This window comes from Apodemus sylvaticus, chromosome 19 (assembly GCF_947179515.1).
Source record: "Apodemus sylvaticus chromosome 19, mApoSyl1.1, whole genome shotgun sequence".
NCBI classification, from domain to species: domain Eukaryota; kingdom Metazoa; phylum Chordata; class Mammalia; order Rodentia; family Muridae; genus Apodemus; species Apodemus sylvaticus.
Genome location: NC_067490.1, coordinates 31,250,966 through 31,273,757, shown reverse-complemented (window position 1 = coordinate 31,273,757; position 22,792 = coordinate 31,250,966). Strand labels below are relative to the sequence as shown.

The window sequence follows — 22,792 nt, the reverse complement described above, 5'->3', positions numbered from 1 at the left end:
ATCTCAAGGGAAAAATGTTAAGGATTAGCAATTATATAAAAATTCACAGTGAAGTAAAAATTTACTGCATGACTACTTACATTCATTTTGCCTTTAAACATATTCTGTGGGTAATGGGAGTTCAATAAAAGTGTTTTATATATCAGCAATAATTTCCCCTAGGAATAGTGCTACAAAGGTACTTTGGGAAAATTTAAAAAAAAACTTTAGTTACAAAAGCTATTGAAATTTTCTAATATTGAGTTAAGATCATTTCTATAAATTAAAAGGCCAATGGCAATATTTATTATAATTATTTAATGGTTGGTGAAAATTGTTTTAACCCACTTTTTTCTTAAGCTCCATTAAATTAACCTCAGTTTCCTCATCTTGCATCTTGTCAGGTATTTCTTTATAGTGAAAAGATGCTAATCTTGCACCCAATTTAACTCATAACATTTGGAATGATTTTTTTGTTGTTGCTGATGACAGTTGTTATAATTTTAAGACTTGATATCACTATATATACCTGGTTGAATGAAAACATCTTATGCATACTCCTGACTCTGTCTTTTGAATTCTGGAATTATTATAATCAGGATTCCATTCCTATCCCATGTACTCAACCACCAAGGAAAAAAATCAGTGAATATCCAGAAAAAAATGTGTCAGAATAAGTAGATGCCTTTTCTTATGATTATTCCTTAAAATAAACAAAATAAGCATTTATGTAGATTTCATATTGAGTCCTATTGTCTAATATATAATACAGAAATGATTTAAAGGACGCCAAAGGATGTGTGTGAATTGTATACAAACACTATGCCTTTTTTTTCCTTTTTTCTGTTTTGTTTTGTTTTGTTTCAGAATTGGTTTTATTCAGGTAACTGACTGAAGGATTCTCATTTGTAACCAAGATGGAATTCACAGTATGTTGTCACATTCATGCCTAAAAAATATCTCTCTATGTACAAGACTTTGCAAAGAAATGTAAGCATACAATATTTTCCAAGTACACACCTCCTTTCTCCCTGGAGGGAAGGAGGCAGCCATCCCATAAGGCAGTCCCCCCCCCCAGATGACAATAGAGGACAGAGTTACAAGCTAAGTGGGGACTCCCCTCACCTACTAGGGGTCACAGAGAGAAGCCACAGAAAGGTAGGACAACTGCCAGACTGCGACTGTGCCATTTCATATAAAGAGCTTGAGAATCTACATATTTTGGTATCTGCATGGGGTCCTGGAATCAATTTCATACATAAACTGAGGAATGACAGAACATTAACTTCTAAACCAAATATTTTATTTCAAAATGAATTTTCTGAATTATAAAATGACCATACATAAACATGCAAAATATTAGATGTAGAATTACCAGCTTTATAGGATAAGAATCCATGTCTATATGAGAGGGGACCCTCAACATCCTTTGTATCCTCTCCTCCTCTTCTGCAAAATAATATTCTTAATTGATTCTTTGGGAATTTTATCTCATATACCCCATCACATTTCCCAGTTGTTCCATGTCCAGTCCCCACAACTTCCTTTGTGACCTCCATCCAACAAATTTAAAAAAAATGAATAAAATAAAATAGAAAAGTAAGTCCAATTTGTTTTGTCCATACACTCACTGGAGCATGGACAAACCTTCAGTTACTAGCTTCCTAAATAAGATTGAGTCCTTTTTTCTCTAAGTGCACCTCTACCAGAGGCTAGCAATTGTGAAGAGCTACACCTGAGCATCTCTATTGCCAGTGGCCTGTCAGGCATAAAAGAGTTCCAAGGAAAGGCAGAAGGAGAGTATAGAGTCAGTGACAAAGTCAAAGTTTATCCATTTATCTCTGCCAATTCTTCTTTTGTCTAAAACTCTTTGCCATTCTAAGGCCAAAAGCCAATGGTTTCTAGTTATAAACTTTTTCTGTTAGCAGCAGGGAGATTAAAAAGAAAAAAAAATGATTAGTTGGTAAGGCTCCCTTCTCTCTGGCTCTCAGACCTCTCTGCTGACCAGGTGAGAGGCTTGCACTTGTTAACTCTTAGTGAACCAGAGATAAAAGAAAAGGAAAGAAACAAATTCATTTACAGAGATAACACACACAGATACATATACATTTATGCACACATACGTTCTGGCTGGGCCGGACCACCTGTCTCAATCAACTCCACAAGTATTTATGGATAGTTACATAATACACATATACCTAAACACAGATGTATAGACAGATATATACATATATACATTTAGTGGATGGGGCGAAGGTCCAAATACCACAATATACATTTGGATGGATGGATGGATGGATGGATGGATGGATGGATGGATGGATGGATGGATGGATGGAACAGAGCTCTTCTAAGCCACCACCTTATTCCTTTTCTCTGACATTTTTATAGGCAAAAGTTCTTCGAAAATTAACTCACGGGGAGTTACAGAAGGATGTTGGTATCAAGTTCAAAGCAGTGTTTCATTCTGTAAGCTCATTATAAGTTCAAAGCAACATTTTGACATGGCCTAGCTTTAGCATAGTGCACACCTGTGGCTTCTTCATCCAAGGATCTGATCTAGAATGAATACTTTTCCTTAATCACAAACTTTTCCCAAGGCTTTTTCTCTTTTTAGTGTATGTGTGTAAACTCATTGCATTCCTTATTATGCAGCCTTTACTTACTATTTTATGAAGAATAAACACATTCTATTCTTGGATCTAACTTTATTATATCTTTCTGGCAAAGCAACTAAAACCATCTCTTAAAACTCTCCTCCTAAGATTATTTGAATCAAATCAGGAATTCTATAAAATCATTATCAGGAATTATGAAATCATCAGTTTGTCTACATAGCATTGTAGACATACATAGTACCTCTTCATTGAGCTGCAGAAAATCTGCCCAATAAGGCGGGCTAATGACCATGAACCATCAGACTATGACAGGAAAGACACAACAATAACATGAAACAATCCTGAGATGAGATCTCTGAAAGCCCTGCAATCCAGAATTTACCCATAACAGCAAAGCAAACATTGTACTGCACCTGCAGAAGGTCACTTCTTTTCCTTAGTCTTTCTTAAATGATTCCTGACACCCGATCACAACCTTTAAGAATTCTCTGTGATGGATTCCTTTTCTATCGATCTGCAATCATCGATACTACTGCCAAAGTAACTTCCTTGCTCTTTAAAGTCAGCAGCTAGAGATCAGACCATGGCCTTCTTCATGGTTTCTGGTGACAACACAGATCACCAACACAGCCTGCAGCTGCAGTAAGTGCACCCAGACAAGACCCTCAGAGGCAGCTCTGACCATGGATACCAACATGGCCTCCAGTGGCAGCATAGCCCACAGACATCAACATGGCTTCAGCCTGCAGCCCAGACTACAGTCAGCCACATGGCCTTTGGTCATAACACGGGCTGTGGACATCAACACTGACCCCAGCTACAGTAGAACCCTGGACCCAGATATGGCCCTCAGCAGTGTCATGAACCACAGTGGTCCTTCAAGGAGGTCCAACCCAGAAAGTGAACCATTTCTCATCTTGCCTCTGTCATTGCTCAAAGTCAGGGCAATCCCACAGCTGAACGGAGTTTAGAGGGCTAAGCTTGCATCTATGTAAGCTCCAGGCTGCAGCACACCAGCCTGCTGACCCTACTGGGCAATGACCTATTCCACCCCGGGATTCAGCATTCTCTTACACATGTCACCACCATTAGGTCTCCAGTTCCACCTGATATAGGTTGCAGTTGCTTCTCAGGGAAAAAGAGTAGATGTGATGTGTTTCCTGACAAGCAGGTATATGGAAGCAGAAATCAGCAGCTTGGATTTTGCAAATGTGTTCCAAAGCAGAGACAGGGCTCCTTGGGCTGCTTTTCAATTCCCGTGTGTTAGTAAATTCATTCTCTTCTATGTAATGATTTATTGATTTCTTTATTTAAAGACTTGTTAGTATTATCTACCCATTCTCATATCGAGACTCTCAGTTGTGTTTTCCTCATAGCTCTCCTGGTATAAAAGGTGGAAGCAAGGGGTTATCTCTGGTTCACTCTTACACACAGAGGCATTTGATATCTTAATTACATTGGGAGGGGGCATTTCCCTGAAAGACTCCTCATTGCAAATAGGCCTTGTTTCTGGCTCTGATGCCTGTTGGGGTCCTAAAGGAATGTGGTTAGAAAAGAAGCCATTTCCCTTTCCCCACCTCCCTTTCTAGTTTTCATACTTCAGCAAGATAACTGACTCAAGGTTTTTTTGTTGGCATAATGAAATAAGTATTTTATTAGTAAATATATACACTGTGATGGTTTGTATATGCTTGTCCCAGGGAGTGGCACTATTAGAAGGTGTGGCCTTGTTGGAGGAAGTGTGTCACTGTGGGGTTGGGTTTAGAGATCTTCCTCCTAGATGCCTGAGGATGCCCAGTCTGTTCCTGGCTTCCTTTGGATAAAGATGTAGAACCCTCAGCTCCTCCTGCACTACACCTGCCTGGATGCTGCCATACTTCTGCCTTGATGACAATGAACTGAATTTCTGAATCTATAAGTCAGCCCCAAGTAAATGTTGTTTTTTATGAAACTTACATTGGTCATGGTGTCTGTTCACAGCAATAAAACCCTAACTAATACATACACAAATATATTTATAAATGACTATTTTATTTATTGTCAATTTATTGTTGTATTTAAGAAAATTTATCAGATGTCTTAGACTGCTCTCCTTCATCTTAGCTTTTATCTAAGCTCTTAGTAAAACAACCAAATGAGTTTTATAATGAAAAAAATAAAATGCCTCACTTGTTCTTTTATATACTTTCTTGAAGTAAAGCTAGTTTTCTAGAGGTATTTTGTTCTGTTTTGTTTTTGTTTTGAGACATGGTCTCACTATGTACCAGGGATGGACTAAAACTCACAAAGATCCTCTGGCCTCTGCCTCCCAAGCACTAGGATTGGAGGCATGTACCACTACATTCAATTTTCTGAGATGTCTTGCTTCAAGATAAGATATCATTATGAAGCCTAGCCTTGCCTTAAATTCATGATCCTACATGGTCTACAATAGACTAAGAAAATGAAAGAAGGGAGGAAGGAAGAAAGGAAGAAAGGAAGGAGGAAGGAAGGAAGAGGAAGAGGAAGAGAGGAGATTTATTACATGCTAAAATCATGTCTTAGTGAAAATACATTTTTTCTAGAAAAAGTAATATTTCCATGCTGACACATTTACATCAGTAAGTTACACACAGTAAGTTACACACAGGCTTTTTGTCTTCTTTTATTGTGGGTTTTAGTTTTGTTTTATTTTTGGTTTAGTTTCTTTAAACAGTCTTGCCAGAATAGCCTTGAATTCCTGTTGATTCTCCTTCCTCCGTCTTCTAAGTGCTGGAATGACAGGCTGGCACCACCATACCCAGCTCACACACTGAAGTCTGAATCCAAGGCACCTATACAAAGTTCATCATATTTCACGGCTAGTTCCCACAATTACACAATAATGCTCCATCTTTCCTCAGAGATTACGTTTCTTCTTTTGAAGTTTAGTTTGGATTTGAGTTTCTAAAATGCAAAATAAGAAACCCATAGTTCTTTTCTGAAAAGATTTTTTTGTGTGTGTGTGCTAAACTGAATTGAGATTGTTCAACTACACAATGCTAATTGGAAAGATGTTTACTTACTTTTAGAGCAATAAAAGGTCTTTATAAAATTTCATTTCTAATTTTCTCTAGTTACTGTATCTGTCACCATTCACTACTCACTTGCTTTTCACTTAATTAAATATTTGCCACAGAAAATGAGGATTTTGAATTCTATTTATTTATGAGCTAACTGAAGTCATCAGGCTTGGTTTATAAATTTAGAAAAAAACCATGATTCCTAAATTAAATTATATCATTAATAATCTTAAATTTTGAATAAATTATATTGTTTTGAAACAAACAAAATATATGAGTTTTCAGAGACAAGAAAACTTTTGTTATATCCATGATATCCAAAATGAACTAACATATGCTCAAATCTAAATATTTATAAAAATTAGTAATAATTTAGAGATATCAAATAGATTTTTCTCAATTATGTCAGGAAAATGCTTTATTGTTCAATATATTCTCATTTGTATTTCGGTGACATACCTCCTTCTGTAAATAAAAAATGAACATAATTTTTCTAATCTGAAAGCGAGACTGGTACTATTGTCCCTCTGTGTCTGTGTGGGACTGGTTCTAAGACCCCATTTTCATTAGAATCTAAGGATGAACAAGCCCTAAGATGTGATGTTGTGGCATTTCTATATAATCTACACTCACCTTCCGTATATCTTAAATCATTCTGTATGACTTTTACTACCCAGTTCTAAGAAATAAATCCAGGAAGTAGGTATAATTCTGAATTATTTATGGAATCACAAGAAAAAGAGTCTGTAAAAATAGACCTAGTCCCTTGGTTTTCTTAAAATATATTTTCAGTACTATAATAATTTGAGTGATCACTGTCCACCAGAATTCTTCTTGAATTTGAATGCCTGGTGTCTATTTGGGGAGGCTTAAGAAGTAAGTCCTTGCTGGAAGAAATGTATCACTCTCTCTGTTTCCCATTTGGGGTTGGAGGTGTGAGGAAGTCTCAGCTGCTCCTGTGTCCCGGTTCTGGTTCTTTCTGTAATGCTTCTCCATGTGATCGTGCTGGTTTCTTATCCTCCTGGAACTGTAAACTCCAAATAACCTCTTTCCTCTACAAGGTGCCTTGGTCATAGTATTCTTCTACAGCAATAGAAAAATAACTGAGAGCAGGCACATTTTCACTCGTTATTTTGGGTCTTTTGTTTGTGGATATTTATGCTTTTTCATTTTGATGGGTTTTTTTCATTTAAATTATGTCTTGAAGTATTATTTTCTTGATCATAAAAAATCTCACATGGAGGACACCAGAAGCCTACCTGCCACCATGCCATGCAGAGGGGGGACAAATGAAAGACACCCAGATGCCCACCAGTCATGTGGTTCAGCAGCAGCAGGAGCCACTACACTGTATGTACCAGTATGTAGTAAAGAGATGGAAAAGAAAGAAAAATGAATGGGTTAAGCATTTTGAAGAAAGACAGAACTGGAGACACAAGGGTGGAGAGGAGTAGCCTGATACCACTACCCTGCCCTGCCACTTGAGACCATGGTAAATTCCCAGCCTGTGCTGCTGCTGCTGCTGCTGAGGGCCATGCCTGCTTCTATGGCCATAGTGCAACAGGGGACTATATGACTACCATGACTAGTTTGGGCTGCAGCCTGGGACCATGTTGATACCCAAGAGCTGTTCAGAGCTTGCCTTACACCTCATTGGCTGCTGCAGTTAGGAGAGCAGGCCCTGAACCTCGCCTAGGTAGCACAGTAGAGTTGGCCTTGGTGGCATGAGCGCAGATGAGCTGGCCCCAAGGGCATGAACTCTGGAGAACTGTCCATGGCCCTTGCTGGCAGATGCACTAAATAAGCCTGGGCAGTGCTGGAGAGCTGGCCCTGGTGATATGGGCATGGGAGGGTGGGCACACTGGCCAATTCAGCTACTACCCAGGCCCAGATCCAAGACTTTTGAGTTGGTCCCACTCCAATATCTACCCCATCAATGAAATGCTGACTCCAGCATTTCGTTGTATATGAAGGGGTCAGTCAGACAGATCCAAAGCTGCAGGATTTCTGTGACAAAGGGCAACAACAGGACATCTGAGAGAAGTGCCTGTGAGGACCCAGTATTGATAGTGAACCAGAAGCCAGAGGCCTCACCAATGACTCATTACAATGGACATTTGCAAGTAAAGATGTATGGACAAAAGGGTATACGGGGACACACTACAGCTTCCTCAAGATTTTTTGTTTTGTTTAGTTCATCATTTCTTTGTTTGTTTGCTTTGGTCACATAATTGCATGATCAAAACTTTTCCTCTTAGAAGGCAATGGACGATGTGCTCTGCAAAATTAGCCAATCAGAAGGTGAAGATAATTGAAATCCAAAAAATAGAATTTATTTATAGGGTACAATGGGATGCATTATACATACATTGTAGAAAAATTCAACTAAGCCAGTTAACATCATCATCTCGTGGTTTTTTCCTCATTTTTATGATTTAGATATATGAACATTTTATATTAATCTATTTTAGTATCAAGAACATTTCAATGACATACCAGACCTCATCATTTCAAATGTAAGTTTTTCTATTATTTTTTCTAATAATATTTAAACAATTGTTCCTAAACAGATTTGTACATACTTGTAATCCCAGAATTTAGGAACTAGAGGTAAGAGGACCAAGGCTTTGAATGTTCAAGACCAGCTTCAGTTATATAGTAGGCTCAAGGTCAGCCTGAGCTGCAAAACACCCTGCCCCAAGGGAGCAGCTGTGTTCTTGGATCTCCTCTTTTTCTTTTTACAGATGAATCTGCACTTATAACAGCACAGACTTCCCAAAGAATATCTAGTATAGATACTTTTCAAATGGACTTTCTCTTTGTATGTTCCCTGGATCTTATTCCAAACACTGTTACTGTGAATGATGAATCTCACAAATGTATTGTCTACTTTATGTGGACAAGTCCCATGATGTAGTCTGATTTTTCATCTTCATCATATCATCAGAGGTCACTTGCAAGATGTGGGGTCAACTGGAAGTCCTTTAGATGTAACTGTTGTCTTCAGACTAACATATCCCCACACTTTCCAAATTATGTCTTTCTAAAGCATTATTGGGGTATGATAAGTATAAAATCTGCACACATTTAATGGATCTGTGTGAGTTTGAGTACATCTGGCATCATGGGATCAATTACCATCATGGGAACTATCCTCATGATTCTATCACACTAAGTGATTATCAACCCCTTCATGGTAAAAGTGTTGGGCCAGGCAGTGGTGGCGCACGCCTTTAATCCCAGCACTTGGGAGGCAGAGACAGGTGGATTTCTGAGCTCGAGGCCAGCCTGGTCTACAGAGTGAGTTCTAGGACAGTCCAGGCTACAGGGTGTAATGCTGTCTCAAAAAACCTAAATAAATAAATAAATAAATAAATAAATAAATAAATGCCTTGGAAATTCAGGAATTCAAGGCCCATACCTAAACATAGTAAAGGTAATATACCGCAAACCAGTCGCCAACATCCAAACTAAATGGAGAGACACTTGAAGTAATCCCACTGAAATCAGGGACTAGACAAGGCTGCCCACTCTCTCCCTACCTATTCAATATAGTACTTGAAGTCCTATCCAGAGCAATTAGACAACAGAAGAATGCCAAAGGAATACAAATTGGAAGGAAGAGGTCAAAATATCACTACTTGCAGATAACAGGATAATATGCTTAAATGACGCCAAAAATTCCACCAGAGAACTCTTACAGCTGAAAAACAACTTCAGCAAAGTGGCTGGATATAAAATTAACTCAAAAAATCAGTAGCCTTCCTATACTCAAAGGATTAATGGGCTGAGAAAGAAATTAAGGAAACTACATCCTCCACAATAGTCATAAATAAGATAAAATACCTTGTAACTTTAACCAAGCAAGTGAAAGATCTGTATGACAAGAATTTAAAGCCTCTGAAGAAAGAAACTGAAGATCTCAGAAGATGAAAAGATCTCCCATGCTCGTGGATTGGCAGGATTAATAGAGTAAAAATGGCCATCTTGAGGAAAGCAACCTACATATTCAATGCAATCCCTAACAAAATTACAACTCTATTCTAAGAACGGAGGAGTGGCCCCTGGTTCTGGAAAGACTCAGTGCAGCAGTATAGGGGAATACCAGAACAGGGAAGTGGGAAGGAGTAGGGGGGGAACAGGGGGAGAGAAGAGGGCTTATGGGACTTTCGGGGAGTGGGAAGCCAGAAAAGGGGAAATCATTTGAAATGTAAATAAAGAATATACCGAATTAAAAAAAAAAAAAAAAAAAAACGGAAAAAAAAAAAAAAGAAAGAGCAATTTGCCCCATTCACTGTGGTAGTGAGGCCTAATCAGTAGCCATAGAGCGCCCTCTTCTGGTCGCTGGCTTCCTATACTGGGTAGGTGCAGGCGCCATTACTTATCTGGCTTTCCAGGTGTGGTGTGTGGGCTATGAGCCCTGGGTCAGCCCACGGCTCAGAGAATGTGCAGTTGTTACAGGTGGCACTGATGGAGTTGGAAAATCATATGCAGAAGAGTTAGCAAACGAAGATTGTCCCGATCAGCAGGTCTCGGGATAAACTGAATCAGGTTTCCAACAACATCAAAGAAAAACTCAACGTTGAAACAAGGACCATTGCTGTCGACTTTTCATTGGATGATATTTATGACAAAGTTAAGACAGGCCTATCTGGTCTTGAGGTTGGCGTGTTAGTGAATAATGTGGGCATGTCATATGAGTATCTAGAATACATTTTGGAAATTTCCGACTTGGATAACACCATCAAAAAACTGATAAATATTAATGTGCTTTCGGTTTGCAAGGTGACACGCTTGGTGCTGCCTGGCATGGTAGAAAGATCTAAAGGGCGATTCTCAACATCTCCTCGGTTCCACTTTTGACAATCTTCTCGGCAACCAAGGCTTTTGTAGATTTCTTTTCTCAGTGCCTCCATGAGGAGTATAAGAGGAAGGGCATCTTTGTGCAGAGTATCCTGCCATACTCTGTAGCTACAAAGCTGGCAAAAAATAAATAAATAAATAAATAAATAAATAAATAAATAAATAAATAAATAAATTAAAAACAAATACGGAAGGCGACTTTGGATAAACCCTCTGCTGAGATATTTGTGAAGTCTGCCATTATTCAATGCAATACCCATCAAAATCCCAACTCAATTCTTCACAGAGTTAGAAAGAGCAATTATCAAATTCATCTGGAACAACAAAAAACCCAGGATAGCTAAAACTATTCTCAGCAACAAAAGAAAATCTAGGGGAATCAGTATCCCTGACCTCAAGCAATACTACAGAGCAATAGTGTTAAAAACTGCATGGTATTGGTACAGTGACAGGTAGGAGGATCAATGGAACAGGATTGAAGATCCAGAAATGAACCCACACACCTATGGCCACTTGATCCTCGACAAAGAGGCTGAAAACATCCAATGGAAAAAAGATAGCCTTTTCAACAAATGGTGCTGGTTCAACTGGAGGGCAGCATGCAGAAGAATGCGAATTGATCCATCCTTGTCTCCGTGTACTAAGCTCAAATCCAAATGGATCAAGGACCTCCACATAAAGCCAGACACTCTGAAGCTAATAGAAAAGAAACTGGGGAAGACCCTTGAGGACATGGGTACAGGGAGAAAGTTTCTGAAGAGAACACCAATAGCATATGCTCTAAGAGCAAGAATTGACAAATGGGACCTCATAAAATTACAAAGTTTCTGTAAGGCAAAGGACACCATCAAGAGGACAAATCGGCAACCAACAAATTGGGAAAAGATCTTCACCAATCCTACATCAGATAGAGGGCTAATATCCAATATATATAAAGAACTCAAGAAGTTAGACTCCAGAAAACCGAACAACCCTATTAAAAAATGGGGTACAGAGTTAAACAAAGAATTCTCACCTGAAGAACTTCGGATGGCGGAGAAGCATCTTAAAAAATGCTCAACTTCATTAGTCATTAGGGAAATGCAAATCAAAACAACCCTAAGATTTCATCTTACACCAGTCAGAATGGCTAAGATTAAAAATTCAGGAGACAGCAGGCGTTGGAGAGGGTGTGGAGAAAGAGGAATACTCCTCCACTGCTGGTGGGGTTGCAAATTGGTACAACCACTCTGGAAATCAGTCTGGCGGTTCCTCTGAAAACTGGGCACCTCACTTCCAGAAGATCCTGCTATACCACTCCTGGGCATATACCCAGAGGATTCCCCACCATGTAATAAGGATACATGCTCTACTATGTTCATAGCAGCCCTATTTATAATTGCCAGATGCTGGAAAGAACCCAGGTATCCCTCAACAGAAGAGTGGATGCAAAAAATGTGGTATATCTACACAATGGAGTACTATTCAGCCACTAGAAACAATGAATTCATGAAATTCTTAGGCAAATGGATGGAGCTAGGGAATATCATACTAAGTGAGGTAACCCAGACTCAAAAGGTGAATCATGGTATGCACTCACTTATAAGTGGATATTAACCTAGAAAACTGGAATACCCAAAACATAATCCACACATCAAATGAGGTACAAGAAGAAAGGAGGAGTGGCCCCTGGTTCTGGAAAGACTCAGTGAAACAGTATTCGGCAAAACCAGAACGGGGAAGTGGGAAGGGGTGGGTGGGAGGACAGGGGAAGAGAAGGGGGCTTACGGGACTTTCGGGGAGTGGGGGGCTAGAAAAGGGGAAATCATTTGAAATGTAAATAAATTATATCGAATAAAAAAAATGGTGCTGGTTCAAAAAAAAAAAAAAAAAGTAGGTTTGCAGACCCAGACCACTGGATATGTGATCCATGCTCTCGTGAGCTCAATAAACTCAATTTTGCCTTGTTGGATTTATTTTAAAATAACCATGGGTTTCAACAAGTCTTTGCAGAATCGCTGTCTGAAGAAAACCAAGCAGAACTAAGTGCTGCTGTGTCACTGAGCCCTTGGCCAGATGCTCGACCTGTGCTTGCACACCGGACACCTGCCTGTCCCCAGTCTCTACTGTTGCCTCTGTAATTACTAACATGGTTCAGTTGGCAGAAAACAAATTCCTTTTAGAGGCTCCTAACATATATTCTGGATTATAGCCAGGAGTAATTTGAAGGTTAATGTAAACGTTCTTGGCAAAAGTATGTAGAACAGTTTGACAGAAAGGAACAATTCCAAGTATGACAGAGGTCAACACAAACCCATCTGGCCCAGAATGCCAGTGATCATGGTATATTTCATCTGGAGCCTACTATAAAGTATAAAGGCTAGCTACCTTTTTATTTTTAACATTAGAGGGAACAGGGTTTAGTTAATTTATTATGAGCAGATACCATACCGTTTACATCGATTTCTATAAGCTTTTCTAAGTGTGTGTTCCAACTTATGTATTTATATGGAACTGGTTTTCTCAAAAGTAGAATTGAAACACAGAGTTCTTTCTAACACATAAGTCCACAAAATATTGTTCTTGGAACACACATTACGTTTGCTCTGTTCAAAGGTATGGCGATATTGAATGCTATATAGTGTGACTGAAATGTAAAGATAAGTGGGCCAAAGAGTATGTCGAGACCAACAACATCCTGTGGTGTCACAGGATCCAGGAAAGTAGCCTGTGTGAGCACCCAGCGTTCCTTCTGTCTGCACTGCACCAGCCTCTGTGGACACCCAGCATTCCTTATGTCTGCACTGTACACATACTACTTACCTAGGAAGGCAGACTCCTGTGGTAACGAGGGGTCATGGAAACATGTTATTTCTAAGTCTGTGTCTTATATTTTGAATTCACATATCTGCTTTCAATAAAAGATGATGTAACTGTTGTGTTGAATTGAAAAAAAAGGAGCAATTTGCAAATTCATTTGGAATAACAAAAAAACTCAGGATATCAAAAACTACTCTCAACAATAAAATAAGTATATGGTATACCTTGATGCCTGCCTATGGAAGAAAGCACTGGCCTTTGGAAGCTATATTTCATTATATTAATTTGTTAAGTGACTTCAAGAACATAAATAAAAAGCAGAGTATATAGAAAACCAATCTACAAAGAAAAAAGAGAACAAGTACTTGCAGAGAAGCATGCACATAGGAACTAGAAAATTCCTTGTCCTTTAGCTTTTAAGACCTGTCTTTTAAAAAAAGGAGAAAATATGTCTTCTGTAATCATATTTCTAAACGATCAGGCAACTGACTGTATTTGATATTGAATTTCAATGTGACCAGCTACCTAGGAATACACAGCTTGTAGACTCTGTGCTTACTCCTGTCAATTATGATGAAGGTGGATATTAAGATGAAAGGGGATGCCTTGGTAGAAAAAATAATCACTTTGGTGATTATGAATAGATTGTACCTTATTTTAGCAGAGTGGTAAAATACAATGAAGTCTCTATTTACAAAGCAAAAGAAAAAAGAAAAAAAAAGATGTCTTGGGCTGGGCGGTGGTGGTGCATGCCTGTAATCCCAGCATTCTGGGAGGCAGAGGCAGGGGGATTTCTGAGTTTGAGGCCAGCCTGGTCTACAAAGTGAGTTCCAGGACAGCCAGGGCTATACAGAGAAACCCTGTCTCGGGGGGGGGGGGGGGGGAAAAAAAAAAAAAGACTTGTCTTGGACTGGAGAGATGGCTCAGCGGTTAAGAGCACTGACTGCTCTACCAGAGGTCCTGAGTTCAATTCTCAGCAAGCACATGGTGGCTCACAACCATCTGTAATGGGATCCGATGCCCTTGTCTTTGTACCTTGAACTGTCTTCTATGAGATCCCCCTGTAGCTTGAAGATATATCATATTTTCCCTTGATTTATTTTTAGTGAAAATATAGGTTTTTTTTTAACTGTGGTACTTTTGAAAAAATTACTGAAATTTTTAAGAGTCTGAAACCTATTGGATCCTACAGTGGTAGCCTGTAGTGGATTCCCCAACAGTGTTTGTTCTACAAGTTGGCTAGAATAGTGATCAGCCAATTTTAGGTAACTTTTCTTGACTGAATGTAGATGGCTTTGTGTCTTAGTGAGGGTTTCTACTGCTGTGAAGAGACACCACAACCATAGTAATTCTCAGAAAGAAAAAATATATAACTGGGGATGCCTTAGAGTTTCAGAGTTGTAGCCTATTATCATTATAGCAGGTAACATGACTGCATGCAGGCAAACGTGATGCTGGGGATGGAGATGAGAGTTCTATATCTTACTCTGTAGGCAGCAAGGAGAGACTGTGATACACTGGCCAGACCGAAGCATAGGAGACCTCAAAACCTTCCCCTGCAATGACGCAATTCCTCCAACAAGGACACACCTACTCCAAGGTTACACCTAATAGTATCACACCCTATGCAGTGAATTGACATACACAAGTCTGTGGTGGCCATTCCCATTCAAGTCACTACACTTGGCATATTCAAATAAAATCTTTCTTGTAAAAACCTATAGGATCTTTTATTTTTACTACCTAAGGTTGAACCTAGGGTCTCACACATGCTAGACAAATACTCTATCATAGACCTACATCCCCAGCCTTTTTATTTTTTATTTTTGAGATATTCTCATTAAATGGTACAGGCTAGTCTTGAACTTACAACCTTTCTTCCTCAATTTACTAAGAAGCTGGGATTACAGGACTGTGGCATTAGTAATGGTTCATGTTTACTTATTTGAAGAAAACTATACAAAGCCTGAAAATTTCTGTTAAGAGTAATTATGAGATTACACTGACTTATGCTTTGCTAATGAAATTGCATTTAGTAATTCTTGTGAAGGTCTGAGACATCTTAGAAGTCTAAGAAGCAATAAGAAGAAAGGCATAGGAGAGGAAAAATTACACCTTGTACCCTAGGGATAGTGGAATGCCTTAGTACATAAAGGCTCTTTCTACCAAGGTTGACAACCTGAGCTTGATCCCCAGAAACCACATGACAGAAGATAACCAACTTCTCCCAATTGTCCTCTGACATACACATGTATTCCAGAGTTCACACACACACACACACACACACACACACACACATACACACATACACATACACACACACACACACACACACACACACAGAGAGAGAGAGAGAGAGAGAGAGAGAGACAGAGAAAGAGAGAGAGTAAATAAGGAAAGAAAAAGAAAGAGAGAAAGAAAGAAAGAAAGAAAGAAAGAAAGAAAGAAAGAAAGAAAGAAAGAAAGAAAGAAGTAAAGAAAGAAGTAAAGAAAGAAAGTGATTTTTTAAGAAAAGCTAGCACTTGGATAGTTTGGTGGCACATACACATCTTTAATTCCAGCACTTGGGAGGCAGGTGGGACTCTGTGAGTTCAAGGTCTATGTAGTGAATTTCAGGCCAAACAAGGAAATAATAGACCCTGTTTCAAAAAACAAAGCAAAACAATGACAATTTTTAAAAAAAATCTAGCTCCTTTATATTTCTTATACTTAATGATAGCATATAGCCTATTTAATATGTGATAGGTGTCTTACTGTCTTCTTGTGGGGTTCTGATTTATATGTCAAATAAAGTACTATGTTCATTGATTACTTACTACAACTTTTTTTGCAATAGAAAAATGCTATTGCAAATGTTTCATTAAAGGAGTTGCACATACACACACACACACATGCATAAAGAAAGGAAAACACATAAGATAGGAGTACAGAAAATAAACAAGGGAAAGGTTTTTAAGACATGAAAGTATCTTATTAGTACTTGTGACTTAAGAATCATAGTTCTAAACAATCTATTTTTAATAAATTTTCCTCAATGGAGGAATGGATACAGAAAATGTGGTATATTTACACAATGAAATACTACTCAGCAATTAATGAATTCATGAAATTCTTAGGAAAATGGTTGGAACTGGAAATATCATCCTAAGTGAGATAACTCATTCATAAAAGAACACACATGAAATGCAGTCACTGATAAGTGGATATTAACCCAGAAGCTTTGAATACCCAAGACACAACTCACATATCAAATGATTCCCAAGTAGAAGGAAAGAGAGGGCCCTGGTCCTGGAAAGGCTTGATGCAGCAATGTAGGGCATTACCAGAACAGAGAACTGGGAGGGGGTTGATTGGGGAATGGGTGGAGGGAAGAGGACTTATGGAACATATGGGGATGGGAGAACTGGAAAAGGGAAAATCATTTGGGATGTAAACAAAGAATATAGAAAATAATAAAAAAAAAAAGAAAAAATGTAGTTAATGACTATAGCGACCACTATGATATACACATATACCAAATAACCATATTATATACTCTAAATACGTATGATTCTCATTTATCAATTATGATTTTTAAATTAGTAAAGTATCTTAAGTTCACTGAGTTCAAAGGATAAAAATAAATTTACTATAGTCATACAAAAACATATTCACTCAAATTTAACTACAGCAAATGCAAACATAATCTGTTTTACCTAATGTCAAATAGTTTATTCTGGCCATATTTTATTATTTTTTAACTTAATAAGTTGAAGAAGACATTTGTAATTCATGGTCTATTTGATAATGTTATTAAGCCTCTGCACTTTCTCTAATAATCAGTGATTGGAAAATATGCAAATTAGCAATCCAATAAAATAAGATTTTTTTTTTTGAGTCTGGAGTGATGATGGTTCAGTGGTTGGAGTGCTTGCTCTGCAATCATTAGCAGAGTATGGATTCTTACACCAATCTATAAACTTCCAAAGAGAGCCGTGACAGAAGCACTTCATCTTTTAGTCGAAGAGACCCTACCTCAAGAGAAGTGGCCTGTGTATGGTAGGATACCCAATGCCATTTTCTGGCTTCTGTATACAGATGTGTGTGCACAAATTTACGTGGGTACAAGCCTACGAATAGATATATGATAGATGACAGATAGATAATAGTTAAATGGCAGGATAGATGGGTAGACAGCTAGGAGAGAGACAGAAAGACAGAGAGAGATATACTAGATCTTCAAGAATGTTTTTATGTGTGCTTCTTTTACTTGTAACTCTGAATCTATTGAACAGATCTGAAGAGTGGGGTAGAGGGCTGAGGATGCATCTCAGTTGCTAGAGTACCTCCTTAGCATGCATGAAGCCTTGAGTTTGATCCCTAGTATTATATAAAACTAGGCACAGTGACTCATGTCTACAATATCAGTATATGGGATACTGAGACAGGGGGATCAAAAGTTTAATGTCATCTTTGATTATATAGTGAGTTTGAGACTAGCCTGAGCTATATAATATCCTATCTCATAAATAAATAGATAAATAAATAAATAAATAAATAAATAAATAAATAAATAAATAATGAAAAAAGTAAAATAGAATTCTTATCAAGAAAAGACTTAGCCTGGCGGTGGTGGGGCACACCTGTAATCCCAGCACTCTGGGAGGCAGAGGCAAGCAGATTTCTGAGTTTGAGGCCAGCCTGGTCTACAGAGTGAGTTACAGGATAGTCAGGGCTATACAGAGAAACCCTGTCTCAAAACAAAACAAAACAAACAAACAAACAAACAAAAATATCGAAAGAAAAGACTCTGCCATCGGTTACTTTTTAACACATTTCAAAGGAGAGGAGACAATGTCAAGGGCTTGTGATTTAAAAAGCAAATAACAACCAGGATTTTGCCCCTCTTAATTCACTACCTTCAGTTTGCTTACCTGCAGAACCAAAGTACATAATTAATCTTAGTAATGAGAGCTTATAATTGCCTCTCTTTACTTTATGTTGAGCTCTTTGCTCTGAATAATGCAAAGGAGTAATTTTACATGGATAAAAAAGCAACCAATAGAACAGAACCATAAATAAGAGTCTATGAACTTATGTTCAGTGTAGTCATTCCTCAAGTAATAGCCACGATTTATGATATGATTGTATACTCTGCATAGGTCTTCAGGAGTTAGGAAACCACAGTGACAGGAATTAAAAATGAGTCTACAGGTCTTAATATTGCCAAACACCTACACTAAGGACTAACAGTCTTTTGAATGACTGTTAATCTCTACTCGCACTCACATGAGCACTTATACTCCTGAATAACCTACTAGGATACCATTAATGATTTAATTGATGCAATCATTAATTTCTGAAGAAACATCTCTTACAAGTAAACATAACCACTATGTATATCTACCAGAAGTTGGTGTCATACAGTTGTGATAAAAGTCAGAAGATTAATTCTTATATTTATTTGAAACTAATTTTTAAAGGAAAGAAATTAAAAATAATAATTCTGATACCCAGTTGTTTAGGTTTGAATGGGAGAAAAATATGATAATTTAAAACTAATGCCAAACACTGAGCTTAAAATTTGACTATTGATTATACATATTTTAATTTCAGAAGATCAAGTGAATTTCTGTGGTAAAGAAAAACAGCATAACTCATAATTTCCTTTTAAATAGCTAAATGGGTGCCCAAAGAAAATTGAACCTGGTCCTTAGGTAATTTCTTTGTAAAGAGAAAGCAATAAATAAATAAATAAATAAATAAATAAATAAAATTAAAAAAGAGAGAAAGCAAAAAAGTATAAATTTCAGCCCTAGGGTATTTTTAATTTTTAATGCCAGGAATATAAGTATTGATTTATTTTCATTTAAACCTTAAACAGAATATAAGAGATGGAAGACAGAATCTCAGGCATTGAAAATATAATAGAAAAAATGGATAATTCAGTCAAGGAAATATTAAATCTAAAAAACTTCCTGACATAAAACATTCAGGAAATATGGAAAACTATGAAAATATCAAATCTAAGAATAATAGGAATAGATGAAGGAGAAAGATCCAGCTTAAAGGCCCATACATAAATCATAGAAAAATTATCATAAACAAAATAATAAGGAATAAATAATAAGAAATAAAGTAAGGAAGTACTCATGAAGTTAAAAGAAGCATACAGAACACTGAATAGATCTGACAAGAAAAGAAAACCCCTCATGAAATAATCAAAACATTAAGCATACAGAACAAGGAAAGAATGTTAAAAGCTGCAAGGGTAAGTGCAAGTGGCTGACCTATTAGAACTACACCTGATTCTCAACGGAAACTCAATAAGCCTGAAGGGCTCAGACATATGGCCTGCAGACTCTAAGAAACCAGATGTCAGCACAGGCTATTATACCCAGAAAAACTTTCAATCACCATACATGGGTAAAAAATGAGATAATACATGATAAATTTAACTTAAACAACGCCTATCTATAACTTCATCTTTGTAAAAGGTGCAGAAAACTCCAATGTAGGGAGGTTAACTACACCTGAGAAAATGCAGGAAAGAAATAAATCCACACCAGCAAAACCAAAAAAGGAAAGCACATGCCCTCCCACTACCCACAGCAACAACACTAACAATAACAACAAAATAAGTGGAATTGGCATATATTCATTGGTCATTAATAACTCTCAATATCAATAGTCTCAATTCTCAAATAACAAAAATAGCAGAACAGGTGTGAAAACACGATCCCTTCCTCTGTTGCATCTAAGCAACACACCTCGATAGCAAGGATAGGACATAACCTAGGGCAAAGAGAACGGACCTAAGAAGCAACCTGTGTAGCCATCTGAATATCTAACAAAATAGATTTCGGAGCAAAATTAATAAAAGAGATGGGGAAGGACACTTCATCTTCATCAAAGGAAAAATTTGCCCAGGTGACATTTTCATTCTTAACATCTATGTCCCAAATGGAAGGATACTCACAATGGTTAAAAGAAATTTCTAAAGTTTAAATCACACATTGCATCTCACACATTAATATTGGAAGACTTCAATACCCCATGCTCGTCAATGGATGGCTTGTCTAGACAAAACTAAACCGAGAAATACTGAAGCTGACATGCCGTTATGAACAAAACAGGCCTAACAGAAATCTATACATTTCACTTCAGCTCCAGTCCCCCTCCCCCAGAGAGCCAGGAAGGCTCCCCTCCTTCTGTAAAGGGCAAAACAGTAATGGTGAGAGTTGAGTCTTGCTTTAACCTGGTTTATCTGGCTCCTGTCATATGAGCAGGAACACCTGGTGTCTGTAACTGGGCCCATGGAAGGGGCAAACTGTGTGTTGATTGTCTTTCTCTGTCTTCTTGGACCTGGACACCAGTCTGGGGCAGGGTTGAGCTGTCTGTGAGTGATTGTTTTTCTCTGTGTTTGTTGGTATCTTGTTCTGTGTTCTTGGAGTTAGACTGACTTAGACTGATGACATTTTCATTTGCAGGTGATCAAAGCAGGAGACGAGAGAGTCTTTAGGCCAGAATCCCTCAGGCATCTGGACCAAGTGCCAATATAGTTACTTGGAAGAATCTAGTGGAAGACCCCCCCCACACACACACACACACATACACCCGAGATAAAAGCCTTTCTTTTCCAAGACCCACCTCACTGGTTCTGGCCTTCAAGAAGAAGGAAGCGTGAGAGGAGGGATCCAGATCTGAGAAGAAGTTAATCACCCAAGACCCTTCAACAGTGAGCCTGTTGTTCCAAGACCCTCCTCCTCCATATCTCCTAACCTTGAAGTTCTGGGATCCTCAGCCCATACAGGACCAGGGCCATTACACTCCCCTTTACCAGAGGAAGGGGCAGGAGGGGGTCCCCAATTGCCCAGAGACTGTTTTATTTATAAGGCAGGAAATGAGAAAGAATGCCCCCTCAGACATGGGGACACCATCGATTGACCAGGTTGTCCTAGACAGCAGGGTTCCCCTAACTAGAACTGACTGGGATTTTAATATGGCAAAAGGTAAGGGACACCTGAAGGTCCACCATCAGACTCCATTGGCAGGACTCAAGAGGGCCACATGATGACCCACAGATTTGACCAAGGTATGTGAGGTTAAGCAGAGACCAGATGAGTCACCCACAGTCTTTTTAGAGTGGATCATGGAGGCATTCTGCCAATATACACGCTATGACCCAAGCATAAAGCTACTGTGACAATGGCTTTTATAGACCAGGCTAGTAGAGATATCAGGAAAAGCTTCAGAGGCTAAAAAGACAGGATAAACCATTCAGGGATTTAATGCAAGTTGCTGAGAAAGTCTACCATTACAGGAACACAGAGGAGGAGAAGGAACAGAGAAAGAGAAAGAAAGAAAAATGACACAAAGGATTCTACAGAGAGTCCTGGCTACAGTGGTTAGGAAAAGCAGAAAAGAGAGACAGAAAAGGACCAGTACACACACTGCAAGGAGAGAGGCCACTGAGCCCAGGAGAGCCCTAACAAACAGAAGTTGGGAACAGGAAATCCCAGGCCTTGGGAAAAGCGTCCCCAAATGGCAAAGGTGCTAACCCTAGGTGAAGACAGTGATTAGGGGAGATGGGGTTCAGATCCCCTCCTCCTCGAACCCAGGGTAACTCTGAAAGTGGAGGAGGAACCCACTCAATTCTTGGTGGACACAGGGGCTCAACATTCGGTCCTCCAAGCTGATGGCCCCATTTCCAAGAAAAGATCTTGGGTCCAAGCAGCCACTGGCACCAAAATGTATTCATGGGCTACCCAAAGAAGAGTGGACCTAGCAATGAGCCAGGTATCCCATTCATTTAGGGTCGCCCCAGACTGTCCCTACCACCTGTTGGGGTGAAACATACTCTCCAAAATGGGGGCTCAGATATACTTCCTGCCCTACAGGCTGCAGATAAGTGGCCCAAAAGAAGTGACCCCTGCCAAAAGCTGGGGGTACCTGGTTTACAGACAAGAGCAGTTTTTCTCCGTGAAGATCAGAGATAAGCAGGTGCTGCTGTGGTGGATGCCACACATGTCATCTGGGCAGAACCTCTACCCCTGGCATGTGACACAGAACATGGAACTAATGGCCCTCACCAAGACCTTAGAAAATGGAGCAAGCAAGAAAATTAACACCCACATGTATAGCAGGTATGCCTTTGCTACAGCCCACGACCACAAGGATATATGCCAAGAGAGAAGACTGCTCACATCAGAGGAAACGAACAGGAAATCTTGGACCTCTTAGATGCCCTAATGAAGCAGGCAACTATGAGTATTATTCATTGCCCAGGACATCAGAAGATAAGAGATTCACTTAGTGGGCAATAGCCAAACAGATCAAGTGGCTCCAGAAGCGGCTATGCAGAAGCCTATCCTAGTTACGAGTCTGCAAGGGGCACCCACTGGGAAATGTAACTGGACTTAGGAATGGCCTCACTTAGGATATACTAAAGAAGAAAGGACACAGATCGCTAGCCAACTACTACCTAGAGAAGGAAGGACAATGGCACACACA

General features: G+C 38.8%; 1 pseudogene; it reads left to right on the top strand.

The window, feature by feature from the left end:
• The first annotated feature begins 3,292 nt into the window (after positions 1-3,292).
• Positions 3,293-12,526, top strand: LOC127669186 (very-long-chain 3-oxoacyl-CoA reductase-like; annotated as a pseudogene).
• Positions 12,527-22,792: the final 10,266 nt, after the last annotated feature.